Raw genomic sequence first — 26,984 nt, 5'->3', positions numbered from 1 at the left:
TATTCATGAGTTTAAGGCAGAATGATAACGGAGGTGTTAAGAGGTTGGTTGGATTGAAATGTACGGTGGTTAGTTACATGTTTATTAGTATACTACTTCCACTTTGCCATGGATTAACGACATACATGCTTTTGAGCATGGCGTTACGACGTGTTACTCGATCAATGATCAACCCAACGAAACTTAGGGAAATAGTATGAGCCGGCCAAAGACAATAGATTTAACAGTAATGGCAATGGAGAAATATGTGGTGATCTGTATCCATATCGAAATGATACATGTGAAGGGATATATCTATTTATTAAGGCAAACTCAATTTTCGTCAAGGTCGCTGATATGTAAATAAAGTTAGTGCACGAGATTGTTGGCGACATTGTAGGTTAGGGTTGGGATAAGCGTTAGGGCTAGGTCCAGGCTTAGGGTTAGGGTTGGGGTTAGCGCTAGCCCTGTTTACGTCTCGTGACTTTTGACCAAACTTCAAACTTAAAGTTGGCCTTATCAAATAGATCTAACCCCTGTCTACCCACAAAGTGCTGAGTATATTATTAACTTTACATAACCCAGTTAACCTACTGTGTTCGATTGAACTGCAATTTAGACGTATGCAGTGGCAGCGACAGTAGGAAAGCGGATGCGAATATTACAGCAGTTGATCCCAGTAAAGTAAAGCCCCCCTTTTCTCACTGCTAATATTATTAATAAGCCAGATTTTGTCTAGCCTATTCTCAGACTGTTGTTTCGTATACCCAAATATCTCCAGTTTATAGTATAGTGGTATCCGCAATATAAGGGATTTCTACTTTTGAAAGCACGTGTAGGGATGGTAATAAAGCTATTAGTAATAGTCACTGGAAAAACTAAACTGAAACTAGCAATAGTCTCAACAACCCAGGTCACTGACCTTATCTGGTTTTCAAAATTAGAGAGTAATACGTATTAAACATGTATGTATTTATAAAAATGGAGTAAATGATTATTTTTAATAGTGAATGTATGTGAAATGAATGTTTTCTGTTTTGTTTTTTTTTGTATATTTGTAACTTTGTAAATATGAAAAATAATACTAATAAAGTTGCAGTGAACTGAAACGCAATTATATACACTGGCAAAACAGTACCCTCAAAAACATTAACCATAATAATTCAACTGTGTATTTAAAGGCACAGGTCTAGATGTATTTAATGAATAGCCCCTATAAGCAAGTCTGGGGATCAATAGAATTTTTCGAACAAGGTAAAAGGGCTATACTGTCGCATCTTTGAGTTTGATTTTCATAATTAAATCCACGTTGATTTTCTATATACCATGTGAAAACTCGGACTGTCCTTTAAATTGTGACTGCTGCAAACTAGGTTGGCATACATAGAATCCGTGGACAATATTATAATTATAGTTTATCCGGATTATGTAGTATTTTTCTCCAATAACTGAACTGAAGTAAGCCAGTGCCATACTAACCGAGCAACAGCGGCCCTAAACTTGATCAAAATAAGTCAGAAGTACCCAATAACTGATGTGGTCTAATCCCATAAAATCTACGACTAGTAATTATTTCCCCTGATTTCATGAACGCTGTTATTATATATATACTATTCAAAAAAAGTAGGGGATATTTGATTTTGGGGGCATAATACTAAAATATGCAAATGACTACGAAAAAAGTCACTATAGAACCTAACAGAAGAAACATTTCCAGTTACATGTGACGCCCAAACGCACCAATAGCTACCGCATGGAATGCAGGTGATGCTTGGGATCATCATGGGGGTCCAACCCAAGATTTGCACGACTCTGACTTTGAATGTTACAGTCATTGTGGCATTGAATTCCAGGGTGGAAACATCAGTTTAATTGTTTTAGTGACCAGAAAACAAATTTTGATATGCGTAGGCTTACCCAAAATGAAAGGTTACGTGCCCTTGGCATGCTACAGATCGGCACAACACAGGCGGTTGTGGCGCGGACGATGAATGTTTCTCAGTCTGTCATAAGCAGGCTATGGTCCAGATACCGTGATACACAATCTGTACAGGACAGACCACGCTCAGGTCGACCAAGGGCGACAACTCAAGCCCAGGATCGATTTATCCGTACCTTGGCCTTGAGAAATCGTGTCATCACAGCAAATCAGATCAGCGCTCGTCTTCAAACAGACACTGGTGTGAGAGTGAGTGGCCAGACGATTCGGAATCGACTGCATAGGGGTCACCTTCGCGCCCGACGTCCTCGCGTGATCCCTTGTTTGAGAGATCATCACATTCAGGCAAGACGTCGTTGGTGTAGGGGTCGTCAACACTGGGATAATCGACGCTGGAGCAATGTGATGTTTTCAGATGAGTCAAGGTTCACTGTTGATTTTTTGGACAGACGTAGGAGGGTGTGGCGTCGTCGAAACGAGCGCTTCCAGGATGACAACGCAAGATGTCACAGGGCCAGGATCGTTACAGGTTACCTCCAACAACAGAACATCACCACATTACCTTGGCCAGCACTGAGTCCCGACCTCTCCCCCATCGAGCATGTCTGGGACATGCTTGGACAGAGGTTACGTCAACGTCAACAGAGTCCTGCCAATGTCCAAGAACTTGCTGCTGCGTTGCAACAGGAATGGGACAATCTGGACCAAAATGACCTTAGACGTCTCATTAGGAGTATGCCACGTCGGATCAATGCTTGTTTGGCAAACAGAGGAGGATTTACCCGTTACTGACTTGGTTGTGATGCTGTGGTAACTTTGCTGTTTGACCCCGGGTATCATTTTACCCTTATAATGGTCAGTTTGTGCCTTACTTAGTCTAACGATCATTTGGAATAAATCGATGAATGTGAACTTCATTTCATTTTGTCATTTGTTTCTTCGTCAGTTTCATTAGGTGACTTTAATAACACTTAAAAATCAAATATCCCCTACTTTTTTTGAATAGTATATAATAAAATTAGATAGCAAATCTGTCTTCCTCCGGTGATAATTGTTGACTTTTTGCAGAGAATGGACAGGGATGTCTGAAGTTTTTCTGTCAGAGTTTGGTGAATATCCATTATTTTGAGATAAACAGACAAGAATTCTAAATAGAATAGGGACACAATTATGTATTCCATAACGTACGAATGAAAGCCGAACAATAATTGCTTCCTCTATGTAGTTTATGACCATTAATTATTTCTTTGGTCAACTTTCTGCATGCTGATTTATCTTAACGTCTCCGGGGGCTGGATGGCCGAATGGTTAGCGCGTGCGCGCTGTATCATAAAGTCTGTCATTGAGTCAACTGGCGTAGTTTCGATTCCCCGGTTGTACATGACAAGGAGTAGGGTCTCCTGCCCAACCTCCGGTTTCCTCTCACTGCTAAAGAACCCTACGCGTAAGAGAATTATTGAAATAAAATTGAACCGTATGTTAGTCTCTCTCTCTCGCTCTTCTCTCTCTCTCTCTCTCTCTCTCTCTCGCCTCCGTCTGGATTCAAGAAAATGTGTTTGAAATAATACTTTCTGAGCAGTCATGATTTTGAGGCGAAAGGATAACAAAGTTCGGTGGATATTTACCTGATCACTGGTGCTACTTTAAATTTACATCTCAAATTTCCAAGGTTAACTCCATACATGCTTTCGAGCAAAACCTTGCTAGATGTTGCTCCGTTTGTTGGGAAGGTTTCCCGTCGCGAGAATTTTGGGAAATTTTAGATCTGGCAAAGTTACAAGAGTAAATGTTAAAGCCAATGTGATAATTTTTGGTGTCTGTCTCCATAAAATACCTTGAGTTATAAGGTTGACCTAATAACAAAAGGCCATATATATTGGCATAAGGTAGTGATCAATGAAATGGGATTTAACGTCCTACTTTTCTTCAATGTGCTATATGGGAAATTTTGCCCATACAGCAGCATGGCGTCCTACTCTTATTTCAAATCCCAACTGTCAAGGTTTCTTTTACATGCACGCCAGTATGTACCCAGGACCTCGGATTTTTGTCTCATACGAACGACTTGTCTGGCCCTCCGTCCTACACCACTGATATGGGCCAACAGTGGGAATTTGGTTTTGATTAGTTAGACCTTCGGCGATCACAGACAAATGAAAATGAAATGGGATTTAACGCCCTACTGTTCTGCTCCGACTGGGCTAATGAAGATGGGCATACGCCAAACAATATGCTATAAGGGAAATTTTGCCCGGGAAGCGGCACTATGGCCTACTCTTATATCAAATTCCAACTGACCATAGACAAAGACGTTCTACACCTATCAACGATGCCCTTATGCAGATCTGTGCAATTAACGAATACCCTTTGCTCCGCCAGTAGCCTGTCTCTCAGTTTATAAAGTACGCATGAATACGTATGCCCTAGCATAACAGCAAACAGAGAAATGTAAACACCACTGGTCGATAATAGGGTTTGTTAATGCACACAAATGAAAAGTTGACTATGGGAATATAAAAGTATCCCCGCCGTCTGATTGTGAGGTAGCTCTGGATAAATTAATTTAACAAAAACAAGGATGGCTTGGGGGTGTTGAGCGCAGGAAGATGATGAAATCAGTATGGGCGCTGGGTACCTAAATAATATTTAACAAATTCCATAGAATCTTGGATGTTTTTTGGCTAAGTTAAGTGGGTAAGACGTTGGCTCGCTAGCCTGGAGGTCGGGTGATCGATCCCTGTCTAGTCGTTCGGATGGGACGAAAAACCGAGGTCCCGTGTACACATTGGTATGCACGTAAAAGATCCCTTGACAGTTGGAATTCGATATAAGAGTAGGCCGTAGTGCCGTTGTCCGGACAAAATTTCCCTCATAGCACACTGTATGGCGTATGCCCGTCTTCATTAGCCCAGTTTGGAGTAGAGCGTTAAACCCCATTTCATTTCATTTCATTTTTTAAATTTATTTTTTGTTGTACGGAAATAAACAACAATTTTATTTATACGAGAATAATTTGATTTAATAAAGAGGTTTTATATCCTTTATTTAACGAGTACGTGTATATCAATACAAACAACAATATTAATATTTGAGTCAACAATATACCCAATTTCATTTTATCTGTGTTACTGTACTCCGTGGAGACTATTGTTACACTATACTATTGATAACCACCACATGCGTTTGGTGTCAACAACCCTCCGTCTTAAACCGCACAAAGTGGTATGCCATTGCAAGTAGATCGCCGAAATGGTGGCGAGCACCCTGCGTACGTCCCACAGGGTAATGTGCCATTCCAGAAAACGTTTGGGTTGTTGGAATGGTAAGTTATACCACCTTCATGAAGAAATTTTCCCCTCTGCTAACAGTCTGCTGACTTCGATGCTAACATATATCACATACATTATGAATATATTATTTGAGTTTATTATTTATGACTAGATGCACTCAAAGAATAAACAATATATATATTTAACCAATACAACATTTGATCACGGTAATGTTAATGATTTACTAGAAAGAGTAAGGGTAGAGCAGGGATCCCTGTTTTAACCCAACATCTATCAATACTGCAGTTACAACTGATTTAAAGCATTGTGTATCTACATGTAAATCACGATTCAGTAAATCCACACTATACAATTTAACACTGAACTGAGTATGTATCTCAACCATAGCACGGTGATCTTGTGGTGATCATCACCAATTGGATGGTTTCAGATTATTTGTTAAAGATTTCGGACAAATAAATTTGGTTGAGTATAGATCACGTATATAACTTGATGATGTTGTGGAAAGCCCCCATCCCAGATTGGATATGTCGGGCAGATAAACTTGATTCAGTAAAGATCAAGATCATAACTTGATCTCCAAGTCACAAATAATCTGCCCATTCATCACATAACCCATAGTGCTTATCTATCCTCGATCACAAATTTTAATTTGATGGGGTCAAGTATCAGATCTTCTTGGGTGCTATAAACTCCACAGGCGTGAGGTCAGAACTATTACTTTCATCACTATCTGTGGACGAAACGCTGGCTGTTCGCAATTTTTGATCTGTGTTTAGTTTTAATACTGTGTAGGTCAACACAAAATACACTATCACTAAGAACACACTACAGTACGCTGACGTAACTACACCAAACGACGTCCAAAACACGGTAACGTTACAATAATTAGCAATATTGAGTTGCCAAAACTGCACTATACCCTTGGCACTATAAATCCATACTGAGCCTGAAACAAAACAATTGTGTGAAATTACAGAATTATCAATACAAAATAAAATGTTTGGTTTTATCAAAGCAAGTACATACATCAGATAAACTACTTTTAATGCCCCAAATTGTTCAACTAGTCTTTAACGGTCAGCGCTCTTTTAGTTTTCAAGCACCTGTTTTATGGAATAATCTACCATTTAGTTTAAGATGTTGTACATCTCTATATTCTTTGGAAAACAACTTAAAACACATTTATTTAATCAGGTTTTTAACTGACTGTTAACGTGTCCATAATCTTGTTGTTTATTTGTGATTACATTGTCACTCTGTAAAGTGCCCCTGAACATGTTATATGAAAGGGCGCACTATAAATATGCTGTAATAATAATAATAATAAGTATATTTTTTATACTTGATACATAACAATGTTAATAATTACTTTTTTATGACAGATGAAAAATACATAAATATTTTATTTTTTTTAAAACAATAGTTGGATTATATCCCATAAATGATCTGCTTTTTAAGGTAAACCCAATGTACACAATATTTTTTTTTCATTTTTGGCAAAGCTCGTTTGGTCATAAAACCCCATACACATTGTTTTGAAAAGATCTAATGTTGATTCTGCGTTTCACTTTCCACGAAATTAACTTTAGTAAACAAACCGATTTCCTCTTAAATCTTTCGAAACGAAAATATAAATGTATGTAGAGCCTACCCCACCCATAATCTAAATAATATTAACTAAATTCAAGATTTTTTATTTTAAACTAAATTAAAGAGGTGCGTTAAAGCCGCTAATCGACATTTTTGAAATTTTGAATTATTTAAAAATTAGAATATTGTGAAAGTTGAATCTCGTCTCAAAAAGAAATACCAGTTCAATAATGGTTTAATTCCGTGCAGTATTTACAAAGTTTTGACATTGTGTTGATATTTTGGTTGTTTTCTGATTTAAATGCTTTGTAATCAATTAGACTACATTTCAGCATGGATTAGATATTGCCTGAAAAATGCTGATGACGACCAGCGGCTTTAAGATTACACTAGACCCAAAGGTCAACAAATAATTTTGTAGTAGCATCCTTACTATTTCATTATTCTGTTTTTTTGGGTTTTTTTTTTAGAAAATAAAATTCCCTAGAAAAGATAAAAAGTAATTTTGGTTGTTTTCTGATTTAAATGCTTTGTAATCAATTAGACTACATTTCAGCATGGATTAGATATTGCCTGAAAAATGCTGATGACGACCAGCGGCTTTAAGATTACACTAGACCCAAAGGTCAACAAATAATTTTGTAGTAGCATCCTTACTATTTCATTATTCTGTTTTTTGGGTTTTTTTTTTTAGAAAATAAAATTCCCTAGAAAAGATAAAAAGTAATATACCTGCTAAAATCCACAGTACTAAGAATAGTGTCTGTATTTTTATCAACATTGCTAACGGATCTAATCCTTCAGCTTCTCCTTCTACAATCTTTATCTTTGGTCGACATAATAAAATAGTTCTAAATACAGTTTGTAATGCGAGTACACTTCCAAATACCATTAAAAATATTGGTATAGCTGGTTCAAAATGACAACTGTTTCTATATCGCAAACCTGAAAAAAATAAAAAGTAATTTTTGGGTACTGTCATTTGAATGACCGAGAGTTTATATCTGTGGTAGGTACTAGGCCGGATAGGAATTCCATTGAACCCAACATTTTAAGATCAACAGAACATACTATTGTTTTCTATATATTATATGTTTTATGGTCACAAAAGCAATACCCGAGACGGTGGTGATTGGCGGGGTACGACAGCGGTGTTTCTGCCTACTTTTCACGGGTGGAACAAAATTTTTCGACCTATCATCGAATTTTCCTTGTCTTATAAAGCGGCACAACTCTATCGGAAAAAAGTAGATTTCTAATCAGTCGGTGTATTCGCAGGTGCCTCACAATTGTACTAGATTATTCGATAGAAGGTTGTGTTTTGACCATGTGGGCGGACGCCAGCATCGATTTGGGGTTCTAGCCTTGCAATTGCTAGATCACGGAGTACACGCAGACGGCAACTAAAACAAAATGCGCAGTTTTTAGTCCCCACCTCTCTTGTGGTTTTATTCGTTGATATTTACTTGAGAAGCATGTACAACTTTTATCCAGTTGGAAATCTGTAATGGTATCATTGACATATTAATAAAGGGGGACAATCCATCATAATTGACCTATAACAAACAGCAATGTTGTTTTTCTTGTATACATACCTATTATAAATGTACCAATTCCTAAAGCTATCCCACATGCTCTACACACTTCTCTGGTGACTAGAAAAAAATAAAGTGAAATTACACATAAAAATAAAGGATATATAATAGCGAATACATCTGGTTAATTCTTTATGGAAGGCGCCGTGAACACTTTAGTCTAGCTTCAAGCAACTGTCCGAATGCCCGTGATACGCTTTCGAAGAACTGCCAACATCCAGTTGTCAGCTGAGACCGACTCGATTTGCCAATCCAGAAGCAGTATAAGCTCTTCCGGGAGACTCTGTGAATCGAGTAAACATCAGAAACAAATGTCAATCTGATTAAAATACAGATCTATATTACGTTTCGTTTTTTTTATACTTTCGATGGCCTACACTACACGAAGATCTGACAAGTTATAGCGATAGGTCACATCAGGGGTCAAAAGACCGACTTATGACCCTATGACGTCAGACATTTGATTAACCAATCAGCATTGATGTTACTAGTGGATTACCCACAGTTCCTTGCAAAACAAGCCTAAAGCTCGCCGTAACAGACCGTTTCTCTGGCTTATCCCTGACACCATTCAGAACACGAGTTAAATAACAACTCTTCCAGATCCAAGTGTAGTAAAGACAAGTAAAACGAAATTTTGAACTATAAAAACAAAACGAAATAGGATCTGTGTTTTAATCAGATTGAAACAAATGTAATATACAGTTATTCTGTCTCCCCTAGGCCCAAATATCTTCTGAGAGCGGAGGAATCCAAAACAAGTGCGTGATGGAGATCTTCCGGTAGAGGAAGGAAACAAATCGAGTCGGCCCCAAGAGTTTGAGAAGAGCTTCGTAATAGTATTATCTTTTGCCTGGATCGAACTGCCTACATCTCAGACGGGTGCAAATGCCCGCTATACATTCCTGTTTTTTTTATTTTCATTTCCAGCGAATGGTAGAATATTGCAGATTTTGTTCCTTTTAATCACCTCTTAGCAAAGTTTACAATCGTTACAGACTAGGTCACGTTATGAAGAAATTAAAGGGAAGCGCCCTGGAAGAGCTACTTAACCCCTAAAGACTACTTCTTCACATCTTGGCCTTTCACTTTCATCAGATCGACATAGCCGAAATGTATCATCACTATTGCTAGCCTGAACGGCACCCTCTGGTTAAAGATACATTATGGGAGATTAGATAAAGATCTGGTAGTTCTCACTGTAATAGTTAAAAACTAGATAATGTAAAGAGAATTTGCTGAAAATTTCAGTCAAATTGGTCCACCCTGAACCGAGTATTTAGCGATCGAATTTTGAGCCTAGCCTCGATTATCATTACTAAAGTCGGACGATAAAAAAACAGTCTCGACTATCCATTTTTGGATTTAATCAGAATCAGAAGACCGGGTTCTAAACCAGTAAATATCGCAAGCTAGCGATAAAGAAAGACCCGCAATTGGCAGATGTATGTTTAACAAACACTTTTAACAAATCAATTGGTGTAAACAATTTAAAACGAGATTATTTTTATATAGAAAAAGTTTCAGTGTGTTACCTTGGGTTTTGTTTTTAAATAGAAAGTAAGGAACACTACCCGATGATAAGATACGATTGTATTGTACATAAACACTCCATTGTAGGCAGCATACAAACAAGACAGAGTTGTTGGAGTGGCTAATAGCTAGACTACCGGCGTATTGGTCAGACAAAAAAAGTTATGCATTAAAGAGAGAGAGAGAGAGATAGAGAGAGAAAGAGAGAGGGAGAGAGAGAAAGAGAGAGGGAGAGAGAGAGAGGGGGGAATTACAATTCGATATGCGCATTTCAAGTTTCAACAAAATCGGATAAAAATTGTGACCTCCATAGGATCCACAACCTTGATATACCATATTTTTACGCTATTTGAGAACGAACGGCGGCCATTTTGTCTGTCAGTTTTGGGCCGATTTTCACGAAATTCGAACTCAGCTGTCCTTAGGGTGTAATTATGATATAATAATACGGTTTTTTAAATCGGATAAAAATCATGACCTCTATAGGGTTCACAAGCTAAAAACGCGATTTTTCGTACAATCAGGGGCCATAATTCAGGAAGTTACGGTCCGATATGCGCGAAGATAGAAAGGAACCGAGATCTTTGGGTTATGAGAATGTGGGCGTATAAAAATGGATAATCAAGACTTTGTTCATTATCGTAGCAATGCGCTTTTCTCCAGACATTCATAATGAAGTAATATATACCCCTTTTTCGTTATCTATTTAAAGGGACAATAACACTCTTGCTGGCTTGAAAGTTCCAGAAAATAAATAATAGCTCTATCTAAGTACTAGATGTTTAAGTGTCCTACCTGTTGTGTAAATTATCCATTACATCCTATTTTACTTGTCCAGAGGGTTCGAAAATATTTTTAAATCGAAGTTTCATTTGAAAAGGTTTACGTTAGACGTTTCAAACCATTATGTTGAATTTTTCAAAATTTTTAAATAAGGTGTGTTAAGATGAAATTTGTATCATCAATTAATTGAAATATTCTAAAATAGTACAATTTGTTGACCAGAATAAAGATTGGGACATATTATTCAGTTACAACAAGAGTGGTATTGAGCCTTTAAACTATTATAACGAGAACTGTCAGGTCTTTATCTAAATCTTACATAATTCACCTTTAATGGGTGTAAATTTATCAAACATTGCGAGCACGCCGAGCAGTATGACACATCGATCGCTGAGAATCGGTCGAGTTGAGCAGTATGTTTGGCTTCACACCTACGATAATGTGACATTTTTCGTTGATGTGTGCTATCTATTAAGTGTTTAGGCCTATTCAATGGCGACCGTTACCATAAATAACAATTGTGGTAATAATTGAACAGGTGAGTTTTTCCTGTTATGTTGTATGTCACCACAACCTACTACAGTAGATAGCTATAATACGAGGCGGGGGTTGGATGGCCGAAGGGTTAGCATGTGCGCGCTGTATCATAAGGTCTGTTGTCATTGAGTCAACTGGCGTGGTTTCGATTCCCCGGTTGTACGTGACAAGGAGTAGGGTCGCCTGTCCAATCTCCTGAGTTTTCTCCATGTCCTCCGGTTTCCTCCCATGGCTAAAGACCCCTGCGCGCAAGCGAATTATTGAAATAAAATTGAACCATGCGTTAATCCCGAAATGATTTAGTTTGTGTCGAGTGGACGTTAGACCCCATTTCTCTCTCTCCCTCTATAATACGAGGGAAGGCATTTTCTCCCAAATACATCATAATCCATTGGGCCACGGGTATCTGAGGGCCAACTGAATCTAATTTGTCGCGCAGCGAGACAGCTTATAACCACGTTTAAAGTGTATAGTGGGTATTTCATTACATAATACATTCTAAAGCATAAGGACCCCTATACAATAACTATAGGGCCATGAGTTAGATGCTAACAAGATTTTGTAACAAAGAGGAACAACTCGGGGAGTTATTATCGAAAACCTTTGGAAATCAATGGGTCTCTTTTATGCAATAAATAGACAATCAAACTAAATTTAAGAAAGACAGACTAATAATTGTAACCTGCTTCAAATGGGTATACTTTATGAGGTGACTATTGAAAGACGATGAAATTCAATGGGATCATGCGTTTCAATGAGACAAACCATATCAATTAAAACAATATATACATTGATTATGGCAGTTTCTTGTGTATTAACGGAGACTTCATAGTTAAAAGGGCATAACGACGGAAACTATCACTGAAAATCACATTAAAATGTGGGCGTACGAAAATAAAATTACTAATAGATAGTAAGAGGGGGGGGGGGCAACCATGCACTATCTCGCTCTATCCGCGCCTGTCTAATAGTCTAAGTGGGTAAGACGCTGGCTCGCTAGCCTGGAGGTCGGGTGTTCGATCCCTGCATTGGACGAGAAAGTTCATCCAGATTTTCCGGCGTGGTTCCCCCTTGTCAGTGATGCAGGACGGAGGGCCTGACAAGGACAGCTGTCTAGTCCTTCGGATGAGACGAAAAACCGAGGCCCCGTGTATACATTGGAATGCACGTAAAAGATCCCTTGGCAGTTGGAATTCGATATAAGAGTAGGCGATAGTGCCGCTGCCCGGGCAAAATTTCCCTCATAGCACACTGTATGGCGTATGCCCGTCTTCATTAGCCCAGGTTGAGTGTTGAGTGGATTACGTCATACATAATGAATCTTGAAAGACTGGTCGTCTGACATATGCACAATGGTATAAATCACAACTGAATTACTGTGTCTCGTTAACCTCCTCTCAAACATATATATTACCTTTATTATATAAGAGCGACTTGAATATAAATATACTATGACCACATGGAGATCTCTTAGATGATTTGGCTAATCTACTGCATCCATCACATCCATACACCTGTAATATATATTAAATTCATATTAATTAAATTACTCTAGAAACATTTAGCATACTTGTTAGCACATCTGCTTAGATGCCATGAAGTACTGGAATGTAGGGTTTAACGCCCTACTTTTCTGCACCAACTGCGATAATGAAGACGGGCTTACGCCATGCCGCGTGTTATGGGGGAAATTTGGCCAGTTTCCGCCTACTGTTCACAGAATTCCAAATATCAAGGGTTATTTAACCTGTACACGGGCTTCCTTTTTTCGTCCCACCTGATCGACCAGAGACTGTTCCTTACCAGGCCACCCGTCTGTACCACGGACAAGGCGAAACTAGACTGGATAATCCTGAGAACTTTCTTGGCCCACACCGGGATCGAGCCCAGGATCTATTTGAGCATGATCCGTGTCTTGCTCTCTAATTCTAACCAGATAAGAGAAAAAACGGTTTAGCGTCTACTTAACACAGTTTGGGTTTTTGATCGTGTGTGGCTGGGGTGGGGTGGAGCGTGAGGATCCAGATCCAGATAAAACCCATGAGTTTAGACAGGGTTACTCTACTTACAGGACTGGGATCGAAAGGAATATACCCAAGTGCACGCGTTAGAGCACATACTCTTACTTCCGGTGGGTAATGATTCAGCTTTTGGTAACTGGAAAAACTAGATTAATATTACCCAACCCATTTAATATTATTTTGTTTCTAAGTCAGGGCATACTTTATTGAAAAGGATTCTTATTTTAGATTACACCGGTTCATTGGCCGAGAGTGTTCTGATTTTGGCTCTCAACCAATAAACATTCTGTTTTCAAACGTCTGAATTTAAGTGATTCGGCTCGATCTTGGCGTTATAATACTGTAGCTGGATTCAACCAAGAACATTTCAGAACAGATATTTGAAAAACATCAGCACCAGTCACATGCACTGACAAATGTTTAAAGTTTGGCTAATGAAAAGACAGGGCAGAAGCCGAATTCAAAATTAATCTAGATTTGGAATTATTACAACCAATGCTTGTTATTGTATCCATAATAAATAATATAATATCATAGAATAGGTAGCTCTACTTTCCATTTCCGAAATATTGTTATTCTCTATACATAAACAGCAGGTTATAATATTATGATTTGTGAAATGAGTCTGTCTACTATATCAGTGATTAATTATTAAATAATAAAATATTGTTTAAATCACAATGAAAAGCGCCTTATAAAAGGTAGCTCTACTTTCATTTGTGAAATGAATCTGTCTACTATTGTTGTTCACCATAATAATCATATACACACATGGTACTAATCTCTTGATTATTACAAACTGATTACACGGCAAAATAGAAATCAATAACCCTATTCTTTTATTTCTCATGATTAGTTTCTGTATAGAGAATGTTGGGGTTCGTTAAGTTAATACACCCTTGGCGAAACGATTGACGTCATGAGATTAGCATGTTAATTAATTTGTTGAGGTTATTAAGTTTATTGATAGTAAACTGCACTTCAAATATATAAATGTCATCATTTATTATCTTTAACGAGGTTTCAAGTGGACATTAAAATTATCGATAAATTTTCTCGTACAAAATAACATGCTTCGTTTTATTTTGAAACAAAAAGACGGCAACATATGCACACTCTTGTTCTTAATCGATTTAAACTGGTCTACAGTCTACTGCACGTTCATGGAGTTCAAGTTTATTTCTGTCTATCTTAAAAGTCCCGATGCGCCATTGGCATTTTTCGATAAATATCAGATTTCTCACGTCTAATATGCAAATCAAATTATCGATGATAGATAATGACTAGGTTTGGATTCAATCGGAATTTAAGAAAAGGGCCTATTAATAAATTTTCGCGGACAACAAAATGGCGGTAGCCTTATTACATAGTGAGCGGCATAGATTGATGGAATTTCAATTCCACATATCTTTCTGAACACTGAACGGAACTGAACCATATTTGGACTGATATTCTATTAGAGATCCATCTTTCACAATACTGTACTTTACAAGTAATTCTATAGCGCTAAAATAACGTATCAAGACTTTAATTAATTATAATCCATTATTGTGTTAAGAAATTAATTGCTATATAGTTCGATCTGTCTATAACTATATTGTTATTTATTATATAACTGGATTAATTTACAAATCTTTTTCTCCTCTCAACAAATAATATTCAGAGAAGCACTATTTGTGTCCATCGTGGATTTAATTTTACCTAAAACGAAAGAAAGAGGTGAATTCCCGCGAACCATTAGGGTTGACATCTGAGCGATAAACCCAATTCTCACCACGAACTTAAATGCAAATTTGATGCCAAACATGTTTTTGATTTAATTGTCTAATCCTTATTTCTGTTAATTTTAAATTGCAATGCTTACAAATTGGCCGTCTGCAGCTCAGGGCGGATCACAAAACGAAGAGCAGCGCCAAAGAATTAGAACTATAGAAGCTTTAACCCTTGACTGCTCCACCGCGTATACCGCCATATTTGGAAATATAGAAGAACCATAGATTTTCCAGGCCTTAGTCTGGGCTATTAGGCGCGACAGGCAGCGGAAATGACACCGTAATACAGTTATACTGCCCTAGAATATTTCTCTTTGTGCAATCTCCACGTAATCACGGATACATTTACAAATGTTAATTCGTGTCTTTTCTTTTCCTCCTAAATCTTAATTTTAACAGTCGAAAATAACACACCACCATGTGAAGTTTTAATTTAAAATAAAGAAGATAATAAAACAGAGCATTAACTTCCGTAAACAAACCTAGTTACGTTATAGTTTATTATATAGCATAGACTATATATATTATAATAATTATTATATATAGTCTGGAGGTGTGCAATAATAGCTAGTATTCCATTTTCTTTTCAAAAAAACTTCCCCCTTTAGGGACACGTGAAAAGCAAGGCCCTAGGCCACAACTACTATGGCGTATTCCGTTTTCTTTGAAAGATATATTATGTAAGATTTAGATAAAGAGCTGACCATTCTTGCTATAATAGCTCGAAAATAGATAATGTAAAATGAAAATATTGAAAATTTTATTCAAATTACTTCATTCTGAGCCAAGTTATCACTGTTTGTAGTTTTTACAAGATGTTTGCATTGTGGTAACCAGCGCACTGGTATATTCGAGACTTGGCCTCGCTTACCCATTTTAAAATTAAATTTTTAAATGGCAAACCGTTCTAATCTAAATAAAATCTCGTGTATCCGATGCCACCGAGAGTTGATTATGGTCTTGTTTTGTTAATAAATGTCCTACAATAGGCAGATTTAGCTCTTGCATAATATACGTTTAAATAAAACATCTCCTACAGGGACCCGTGAAGCCCAACGCCCCAGGCCACATCTTCAAAATGGCCGTTCGTTAATTTGCTTGTAATTGCCGTACAGATGTCACCCTCGCTCCACATATTATTGCCAATAGGTCATTACCCTGTAATTAACAACAGTGTTAAACTCGTAACCTCAACCCCCACAAGGAAAAGATAATTACCGTTTAACGCGTAATGTGAGTAGATATATACATTTTTTTTTACATATATAGATCTCTATTCTTGTTTGACAGTAATATGAGGATATATATATATATCATTTCACATATATTACATAGTATATATCATTATACCTGTGCAGTATATCTGATATGTTATCGATATCCACGACTCTATTTTCTTTATACGTAATATGAATATTATACATTAGTTTTACATACATTGTACGTCAAAAGGTATCTACGATTCTTATTACAAACCACAATTATTACTCATTGTTGTTGTATGAGATAAAAAAAACAAAACAAGTCGTGATGAAGGTCATATTTTAAGTTAATATACGTGATGTATACATAATACAATCTGATTACCTTAATTAGCATCACTACCTGTCAGACTCATCACGTGTGTCTTAGACGCCGTTAAGACGGCTGTATACAAGCTAGTTTAAAAACACTGAAGAAAAGGAAATATTGACGACTTTAGGGCGATAGCGCAAGGCTGATAAACTGACGGCTGGCATCAAGACACACGTTACTTGACGAAATCGGGCCGCAGATGTTGCATATGGAAGAAGTGACAAAACTTACAATATGCGAAATCAACCATATATATATATGCCAAATGTCATAAAGTTTCTGAAGAATTTTAAGCTGTTATTATAGAACAGACTACATGTGATAAGGATTACGTTTAATCCCCACTTGCCCCCCCCCCACCAATCCTTTATTATACATCTCACCACTAAACTTCATATCCTAGATAGTAGGATGCGATAAAATTTGCTTCTCGCCCTTCCATTTTCACCTTATGCTAGACTAGCACCTCATTCACGACTGGCTCTTTCAGCAAGTCTACTAATGTGACACGTGCGTGTGATATCACGCTGTCGAAGTCGACATAACCACACAAGAAGAATTGGGCAGTGATGTGCCCCCCCCCCCCTCGCCGCCCTTATTTGCACCACCTTTGCGTCCATACGACAAACTTAGGCTAGTTTAACGATTAAAAAAACCCAGTTTAACGTAAGCGTCTGAAAGAAGGCCGCATGCGTCATGGCAAATGCGTTATACTCATAACACCGCCACGAGTTTCCTAGGAACACCTGATACCACCCCGAGTAGGTAACCTAGTTAACGATAATAATTTGTTGTACTTTTATATAAAATAACCACATCCCGGGTCAAGACAAATACAAAAATAGCAGCTTTTATAAAGAGTTCAAGTTGCTGTTTGTTATTTTCTTTAAATATAAATCTAGTCCAGTTTCCGGGTTTAGTCTTGAAATAGAATATTTTTATTTTATTATTTCTTGCATGATACTGGTGAATTTGAGCAGACGTAATGCTGTGGTGGTTTTTATTGTTATTGCATGAGACAATAAACGAAGTCAATGTTCTTTAAGTAATTAACCACACCAAAAATAATAAACAATTGTGGGGTTTATAGGCACGTAAGTTCGTACATTCTGTTTATAATAAGACAATATAAATAAACCAGATGTTCTTAATGGCACCAAAGATAATAATAGATACCCATTGAGGTATTTTGTTTATGTATGTAGTGCATAGTATGGTCATAAAGGGCAATTAAAATATGGTCATCTGTTGCAATCTCAAAACTTAAAGATACATTATGGGAGATTAGATAAAGAGCTAGTCGTTCTCACTATAATAGTAAAAACTATATACTGTAATGGGAATTTGCTGAAAATTTCAGTTAAATTGATCCCCTATGAACCGAGATTTTAGTGATTGAATTTTCGGCCTAGCCTCGATCATCATTACTAAAGTCGGTAGGATAAAAAACATAGTCTCGATTATCCATTTCATGATTAAATTATGAATGAAAGTTGATCAGCAAATCAGAACCTAGTCCAATAAACATCGCAAGCTAGCGATGCCATCGAGAGTTGATTATGGTCTGGATAAGTTAATAAATGTCTAATTAATAATTTAGAAAACATTTCAGGCATAAAGAAAGACCTGCAATAGGCAGATTTAGCTCTTGCATAATGTATGTTTAAGAGTAGCGAAAAGCATATTTCCTATGAACCAGGGCCCTGTTTCTCGAAACCTTAACTAAAGATAAAATCCAAATTTTAGTAGATACTTAAATTTTGATTGGAGATAACTTATATAGGCCTTTGCCTGTTGTTCAATCCAGTTCAGTTAATTGAATAAAATATTGTTTAAACTAAATCTAAAGTCAGTCTAATGTTATCCAATGAAATTACTAAAATTTAGATTTTATCTTAGTTAAAATTTCGTGAAACAGGCCCCAGAAAACTGCATATATAGGGTCATAATCAATTATTTGTTACGTCTATATATAATTATACGTCTTTGGTGGCTAGCTTGTAGACGTCAATCTTGGTGTAGACATGACCCAAAAATTGGTTCATTTCCATTAGTGAATAAATTGCAAACACGACTTCTTGGTCCACTTAAATCAATATTGATATTGTTATCTTACCGTGAAAAGATGGGCTTCTGATATCCAATATTTAAGACAACATGAAAATTTTAAAATTGTCACGTGAATCGCGCGCCAAAACGCTTTCGAGCGCCATTTGTAATGAAACGTCGATGAACGAGGCTAACCATGCCCCACAGGAGAACACTACCGGTGTAGACTGGAATAACCAGGACACAAAGACTGCCATTCACTTCGGACTCTTCGCGTATTTCGCCGAACATAACTGATCAGAAATTACAGTAAAAGCAGAAACGACTGAATGTAAATCAGTTTATATACATTCATAATGCATTATTATACGATAATATAAATCTCATTTACAAACTTAGCAAAATAATGTGAACCGCGGGGAAGGAGCGATGGTTGTACGTACCAAGGTATCTTAACTCATCTTACAATGTAACTGATATTTGAATTCCCTACATGTTTAAAAGACTTCAACATAAAAGTGGTACAAACATTCTTTTTCAAAAAATATTTTTGGCATCTATAGCCAGTGTATGTAATGTTCGTTCACCACGTTTCAAAGCTAGTTAGTTGAAATATTTAGACTGTGACACATGTAGGCTAAATGTCAGTAGTAAGAAAATAAACAAAGTTTAAAACGTACGTGTGTTTTCTCTTTAAGGACTATTGTTTAAAATACGACTACATTTTTTTTTCATATTTCCCTCCCCTAGCGAGCGATGTACGCAAGATATGGGTTACATATTATTGAGAACTGTCGTTAAGATAAGGAATTGGAATTTCTTATATACGCCCATTTTCTTTTTCCACGGTTAAACGGACATATAATTAATAAGATCTAAATGACGCGTATTTTTATAAAATATTTGAAATCGCAAGATGTTGTGAATATATTTTTAGCGTCTTTTTATAAATATGAGTTGGTTTCTCTTTAAGGACTATTGTTTAAAATACGAGCGATGTACGCAAGATATGGGTTACATATTATTGAGAACTGTCGTTAAGATAAGGAATTGGAATTTCTTATATACGCCCATTTTCTTTTTCCACGGTTAAACGGACATATAATTAATAAGATCTAAATGACGCGTATTTTTATAAAATATTTGAAATCGCAAGATGTTGTGAATATATTTTTAGCGTCTTTTTATAAATATGAGTTGGTTTCTCTTTAAGGACTATTGTTTAAAATACGACTACATTTTTTTTTCATATTTCCCTCCCCTAGCGAGCGTTGTACGCAAGATATGGGTTACATATTATTGAGAACTGTCGTTAAGATAAGGAATTGGAATTTCTTATATACGCCCATTTTCTTTTTCCACGGTTAAACGGACATATAATTAATAAGATCTAAATGACGCGTATTTTTATAAAATATTTGAAATCGCAAGATGTTGTGAATATATTTTTAGCGTCTTTTTATAAATATGAGTTGGTTTGATTATAAATTAATTAATAATTGGTTATCATACAATAAGGCCATTGATCGCCATTATCTAATGTTTCAAGGCTTAATACACGCAAAAATGTACTCAAAATAATTATTGAACATTAAAGATGCATTATGTAAGATTTAGATAAAGAGCTGGTCGTATTTGCTAACGATAATGAACATTACTGAAAGAAGTTATGAATGTTTGAAGTTTTGATATGAAATAACGCAAATAGTCTCAAGTACCATTGCTACGAGGATAATCGAAGAAAGGTTTTCCATTTTAATGTTTAACAAAGATAAGGCAAACATTGTCTAATCCATTGAATATTTCAGTCACCCGATGGTCTAGCCGCTAGAAATGAAATGCGGTTTAACGTCTTACTGTTCTGCTCCGAACTGGGCTAATGAGGACGGGAAAACGCCATACAGTGTGCTATGAGGGAAATTTTGCCGGGACAGCGGCACTACGGCCTACTCTTATATCGAATTCCAACTGTCAATGATCTTTTACGTGCACGTAAATTTGCACACGGGACCTCGGGTTTTCATCCCATCCGAACTACTAGGCAGCCGTCCTTGTCAGGCCCCCTGTCCTGCATCACTGACAAGGGGGGAAACACGCTGGAAAATCTGGATGAACTTTCTCGGCCAATACAGGGATCGAACACCCGACTTCCAGGCTAGCGGGCCAGTGTCTTATCCACTTCGCCACCGTGACCCCCTCTAGTCACTAGACTCTAGCGAGTTGATTATAGGATTGTCATTTAATAAATATCTAAATAATAATTTATAAGATTTGAAACCAGAAATAGACCTGTTACAGGCGTATTTAACTCTTACATAATACACCTTAAAATGAGAAGTATACAAAATTGGAGAACTGCCCTATCTATCGGTTACTTATTATTCAGACCAGAATAACATCTCTGTCTCCTGTACAATGAAGCTTAACAAATATAAAAATACAACCCCTTTCAGCGATATTTGACCATGACACCTTGACACAAGACGGGCCCATTGCCATAGGTCATATAAAAATAGAATCTGGTTGACAAAAGTTGGATTAGTTGTCGCCTAAGGTTACTTGGACATTACTAATAAATCATTTTACAGACAACTCCGACATATTATGTACAACAATCAGACATATACTTTCTTTGCACTTTGTAATCCAAAATGTCTGACTTTATCACAAGCCTAGATTGATGGTTAGCAACTTTCGAACCATCAGCGTAAATGAATCGAAAGAGAGAGAGAGGGAAATGGGGGTTTATCGTACACTCGACACAACTAGGTCATTTCGGGACTAACATATGGTTCAATATTATTTCAATAATTAGCTTGCGCGTAGGGGTCTTTATCAGTGGGGGAACTAATGAAGACTGGCATACGTCAGGCAGTGTGGTATGGGGGCAATTTTACCCGGATACTGGCGTTTCCGCTTGCTCTTCCTCGAATTCCAACTGTCAATAGTTATATTACATACACGCCAACGTGTACATGAAAACTCTATAATTGTTCCTTGCCAGGATCCCCGTCATGCACCACTGACAAGGAGAAACCACACCGGAAAATCTCGAGGACGAAGTTTTTCGGTCAGATAATGATGAGAAATAAACAATAACATGTTTCTTTTTTTACACACACCGTAACACCGTGACAAGGAGTAGGGTCGCCTGTTCAACCTCGTGGCTTTTCTCCGGGTCCTCCGATTTCCTTCCGAATTATTGAAATAAAATTGAACCATATGTTAGTCCCGAAATGTGTCGAGTGGACGTTAAACCCCATTCTCTCTCTCTCATCGTATAACATGCAGTGACTCACTCGTGTTGGGATAGAATCTGTATATTTTGTAAATGCAAGTAAATACATTACGATAAGTATGTCGTATTTATAAACCCAAACAACTCGTTTTCTCTCTCTTCAAACAAGAAAAACGCGTTAAGATAACACAAATGAATGACAAGTGCACCACAACGACAAGTGCACCTCATTGATATAAGAGTCAATTTGCATTTTCTAAGTTTGTAGACAGTCTTAAATATCCATCGTGCGACAGAATATGCAAATGTCGACATTCCATACCAGAATATTTATTTATAGGCAAGGTACAGCTGATAGGTATTCGACGATGAAATGTCGATGACCACACGTCGACGATGAAATTTCCGTGAACACACATCAACGACGAAATGACCGTGAACACACATCGACGATGAAATGTCCGTGAACACACATTGGAAATCCATATACATGTTGGGTAAGCTAAATTTCAAGATGACAAATCGGGTTCTCGGTAAAGAATACAGAAATGAATGGTGTTTAACTATTCCTTTTCTGTACCTACTAGGTTACCGAAGATGGGCATACGTCATTCATGCATTGTGCTACCAGGAATCAATTGCCCAGACAGCCGCGCTACGGCTACTCGTATTTCGTACCCCAAAGGGGTCTTTTATTTGCACACCGACGTGTACAAGTGACTTCGGATATTTGTACCATTCGGATGGCTAGACAAGTCATCCGTCCAGCACCAATGGCACGAAACCACAGAGAGAGAGAGAGAGAGAGAGAGAGAGAGAGAGAGGTGGGGTTTAATGTCCACTCGACACAAACTAGGTCATTTCGGGGCCAACATATGGTTTTAATTTTTTATTTCAATAATTCGCTTGCGCGTAGGCCACGAGGTTGGACAGGCGACCCTACTCCTTGTCAGGTACAACCGGGGATTCGAAACCACGCCAGTTGACTCAATGACAGGCCTTATGATACAGCGCGCACGTGGAAACCATTCGGCCATGCAACCCCCTTACCCAGTTCCACAAAATGGAAAGACAGACTGGAAGACGAACAAGACCATGAATACAAAGGTTTATAAATAACAAAGGGGAAGCGTTTAAAAAAAAGATGAAATAGTGAACTTTTGAGAATTTGTAAATCCAGTTTTTACATTCGACATTCTTTATTAAAGATGGGTTCCCGGGTACAAACTGGGTGATTTAATGGTATATATGGACTAAAAACATATTCAAACTAATTAATTTGTCATAATTATGCTTCAAATCCTTCTCAAACATTGTAATTTCGAAGGAATGCCCTGCTATTAAAATTCGATCAAACCAGGTCTTGTTTACGTCACGTCTTGGAAGTCAGAGGAGAATTCATTGCATACATAAGACGATGTTGTCTTTAATCGCTTACTATTTATTACAAATATCGAATCCTAATTAAATTCTTGGATTATCCACTACCCGCGTCTTTTTCCGTCATTTTTATCTCAGAAAGTGTTGTACGTCTTACTCTTCATAGCGTTTATCAACTTGTACATCAAGCGCTCAATGTTCGCGTGTGACCTTTGACATCACGCGTGCAGAAATTCTTAATCGTCGGGCTGTTGATTAGGGGAACCCTTACATTTTTGTCCTGTATACGCTCCATGAGTGTTTTTCGGGGAATCCAGTATTTTTCTAGTAAGATTGGATATCTCTACTTTCCATATATACCAAAATTGTCATACTTTTATTGGAAATAACCACCCGATAAATACTTTTGTGGGAACCCATCTTTAATTTAATGTTACTTATACTGTCGTTATCGGAATTTAAATTCGTAAAATTAATTTCATAGAGATGATAAAAATGTATTTACAATATATGTGATTATAAAACATTTCTAATCTATATTCATTAATGTTGTGAAACCATTAATGTTAATACATCCTCGGTTACCCAGTGTACTCATTTCGTTCTACTCCACTACAGAACGGAATGAGTACACTGGGTAACTGAGGGTGATGTTTATAGCACCTGTATAATGATATAGGTAAAACAAATGGATACATAGCAAACTATATCAGGATACCGTTATACAACGAATGTACGTCATATGTACCGGTGTGCTAATGAAACTGTTTGTATTTTACTCTAGAATCCGAAAATAAATGCCTATCATTTGACCAGGAGACCATGTTTTTCCCAGCTAGTATCATTATAAACGAGTCTTTCAATTTTCTATTGCCTAGGGAATTTAATAAATTGGTATATATCCCGCTTAGTTGAACTATCTTTTGCCTAGGGATGTCTAATGTCCAATTATCGGTAAATAAATGTATTGGAGCCCCAACATCTTTCCTTATGATGGCGACCGATAAGCAGATGTAATGAACCTGTCACGTTATTTGATATCATTAATAGATTATCTGCCTCGTTAGCGTTATAATTAATATTGTGAATTGTATATGCTTAGCGGCTTCACGTGTCAACTCGTCTGTGCAATTTTATTACTGTGCAATTTTATAAATCTGAAATGAAATGTGGCCTATATCGCCCAGTTGTTCTGCACCGGCTGTGTGCTAATGAAGGCGAGCCTACGCCATGCAGTGTGTTATGTGTGAAATTATGCCCGGATAGTGTCACTATCGCCAACTCTTTTATCGAATTCCAACTGCCAAGGGATCTTTAACGTGCACGTCTACGTGTAACCGAGACCTCGTTTTTTTTATCAATCGAACGACTAGAAACTGTCCTTGCTAAGCCGTTTATAAACTCGTCTACTACTATATATGACTATATATATAAATATATATATATATATATATATATATATATATATATATATATATATATATTTACAACTATATATCCTTTAAACTGAAATATATATAAGAGATATGTAGATATAGACTAATACACAATTTGCACATGTGTATATTTTCTAAAGTTTGAATATGTTTGAAATGTAACAGAATATTAAAAGATTGTATAAAAAATTTCTATAAACTGCATAATGCCCTACATAAACCAGGGTTTACCTAAAATACACTTTGAGCTAAAGTCTAACCGAATCGACTGTGTTTCAATTTACTAATAAACCTATAACGGTAAATCTCTTTGATCTTTCCAGGTTTTTCTATGCCCGGAACAACTGGCGATCAGAAAGACACCCTCGATAAACAAAACTCGATCTATCGGTCACTGTTTTTTCAGTGTTCTTTTGCCAGCATAACCTCGGACTCGTGCTTTATCCATTACATAGTGACATGTCTATGAAACGTTCAAGCGCAGAAACATATAATACACCTTAAATTTAAGGTCACCGTGATTATTTATATTTATAAAGATTATGAATAAATTATTGAATTATTACAAAATATAAATAATTAATATCCCTACTTTGGCGTTGTTCAAAGTGTAGAATATTACATACTCTTAAACTTTCTGAAACCATTCCACTACGTATTTCGCCCCCCCCCCCCCCCCACACACACCTCCCCAACCTCACGTTTGCGACCAGTTGATGGCGAGAGGGTGGTGAGCGGCTTTACACAGTTTGCTAACGAATCATTATGAATCGGGTGCGGCGATGGCTCAGTGGGTAAGACGCTTGCCCCCGTGTACACAATGGCGTGCACGTAAAATAACTTTGATATTTGGAATTCGAATGAGAGTAGTCCGGGAAGAATTTCCCCCATAGCACACCCACCTTCATTAGATCAGCCGATGCAGTCCAAGAAGGCGTTACACCCCAGTTCATTTCATTTATATCATTTACCTTTTTGACACACCAAGACAGTGGCGCTATATATGTTTTGGGCTATTGATGAGAAATCAAAATCACATTTGGTAGGAGCCTGTTGAATTTGTTTTGACTAAAGTGATTTTTATGTTTCAACAACTGGTGTAATTATAGGTAATTGATAGCTCCACTTTATCTACGATGTATATAACATATATATTATATAACTTGTTTTGTCAAATATCACAAGTTCTATAAGCCCCTATATATTTATTAGAGCAGAATCATCACAATAAACCTGGCCAGTTCAACGCCCGGTCACGCTATTTAAATACGTATGCGTTTTAATATTCACTTTATAATATTATAAGCATAATCTTCGGCTCAATGCAATAGCATGCGGTATCGTAAATAATATAAAGACGTACTGTACATAGAGGTAATATGATATATACGTATTATTAAAGAAAACTTGAAATGTGTAAGCCTATACTTACTGCAGGAGCATCATCCGGCAGATCCCCGGTCTCCATATTATCCAAAAGACATTGAGTGGCCATTTTGCAGTGTCTAATTACAATCTGACCATTAATAGTGTCCACGGAAACACTGAAACAAGTTAGTTATGTCTAGCAAGGTAAATGACATCTGACATATTATACACGGCATTTGAACACGTCTGCTTGTGTATAGCGGCCCGTGACGCATGCGCTTCGGTGATATATATCTTCTCCAAGCTTTGAATTATGGTTGACCGTGTAGCTGACGTAAAACAAACATACAAACGCGAGAAAAAGACTCGCGCGAAGGCAAACAGTCTTCCTATTTAAACGTGACAGTTAAACAACGGGACCTTTGTTTTATCCTTGATGCCTGATTGACCACCAATGGCCGCTATATCACTGCGTGTTGTTTGATCTATGACAAGCATCCATCACCTGTTTGAAAAGCAATTACCTATTATTGTTTACTTATAATCTGTATATATTTGTATAGTATACATAGCAATATGATTGTTATTTATATTAACTGAGGCATATCGCTGTTATATCATATTAAGTGCAATAAATCAAACACGTGAAAGGATATCCTACTTTGTTTATTTGTACTGTCCCACAGCCATCATAATTTGTAATATTACTTTGAGGTGGGGTGGGAGAGAGCAAATTTATTTCAATCATGCACCTGCTACTATGGGTCTTTAGCTCTCGGAGTAATAAACCGGAGGACCTGGAGAAAATCGACGAGGCTGTGCAGGTCAGGTGAGCCTACTCCTTTTCAAGTACAAAATTGGGATCAAAATCACGCCACTTGACTCAATGAGAGACC

General features: G+C 37.1%; 1 long non-coding RNA gene across 1 annotated transcript; it reads right to left on the bottom strand.

The window, feature by feature from the left end:
- Positions 1-4,944: 4,944 nt before the first annotated feature.
- Positions 4,945-26,379, bottom strand: LOC126818690 (uncharacterized). The gene is made up of 5 exons (XR_007679306.1): positions 26,153-26,379; positions 12,664-12,763; positions 8,397-8,456; positions 7,534-7,746; positions 4,945-6,157 (listed from the first exon to the last, which is right to left on the bottom strand). It is a non-coding gene; the product is annotated as an uncharacterized LOC126818690 (long non-coding RNA).
- Positions 26,380-26,984: the final 605 nt, after the last annotated feature.

The sequence above is a fragment of the Patella vulgata genome, chromosome 4 (genome assembly GCF_932274485.2).
Source record: "Patella vulgata chromosome 4, xgPatVulg1.2, whole genome shotgun sequence".
NCBI lineage: Eukaryota > Metazoa > Mollusca > Gastropoda > Patellidae > Patella > Patella vulgata.
The sequence above is the reverse complement of the archived record's forward strand: the minus strand, read 5'-3'. Positions and strand labels throughout refer to the sequence as shown.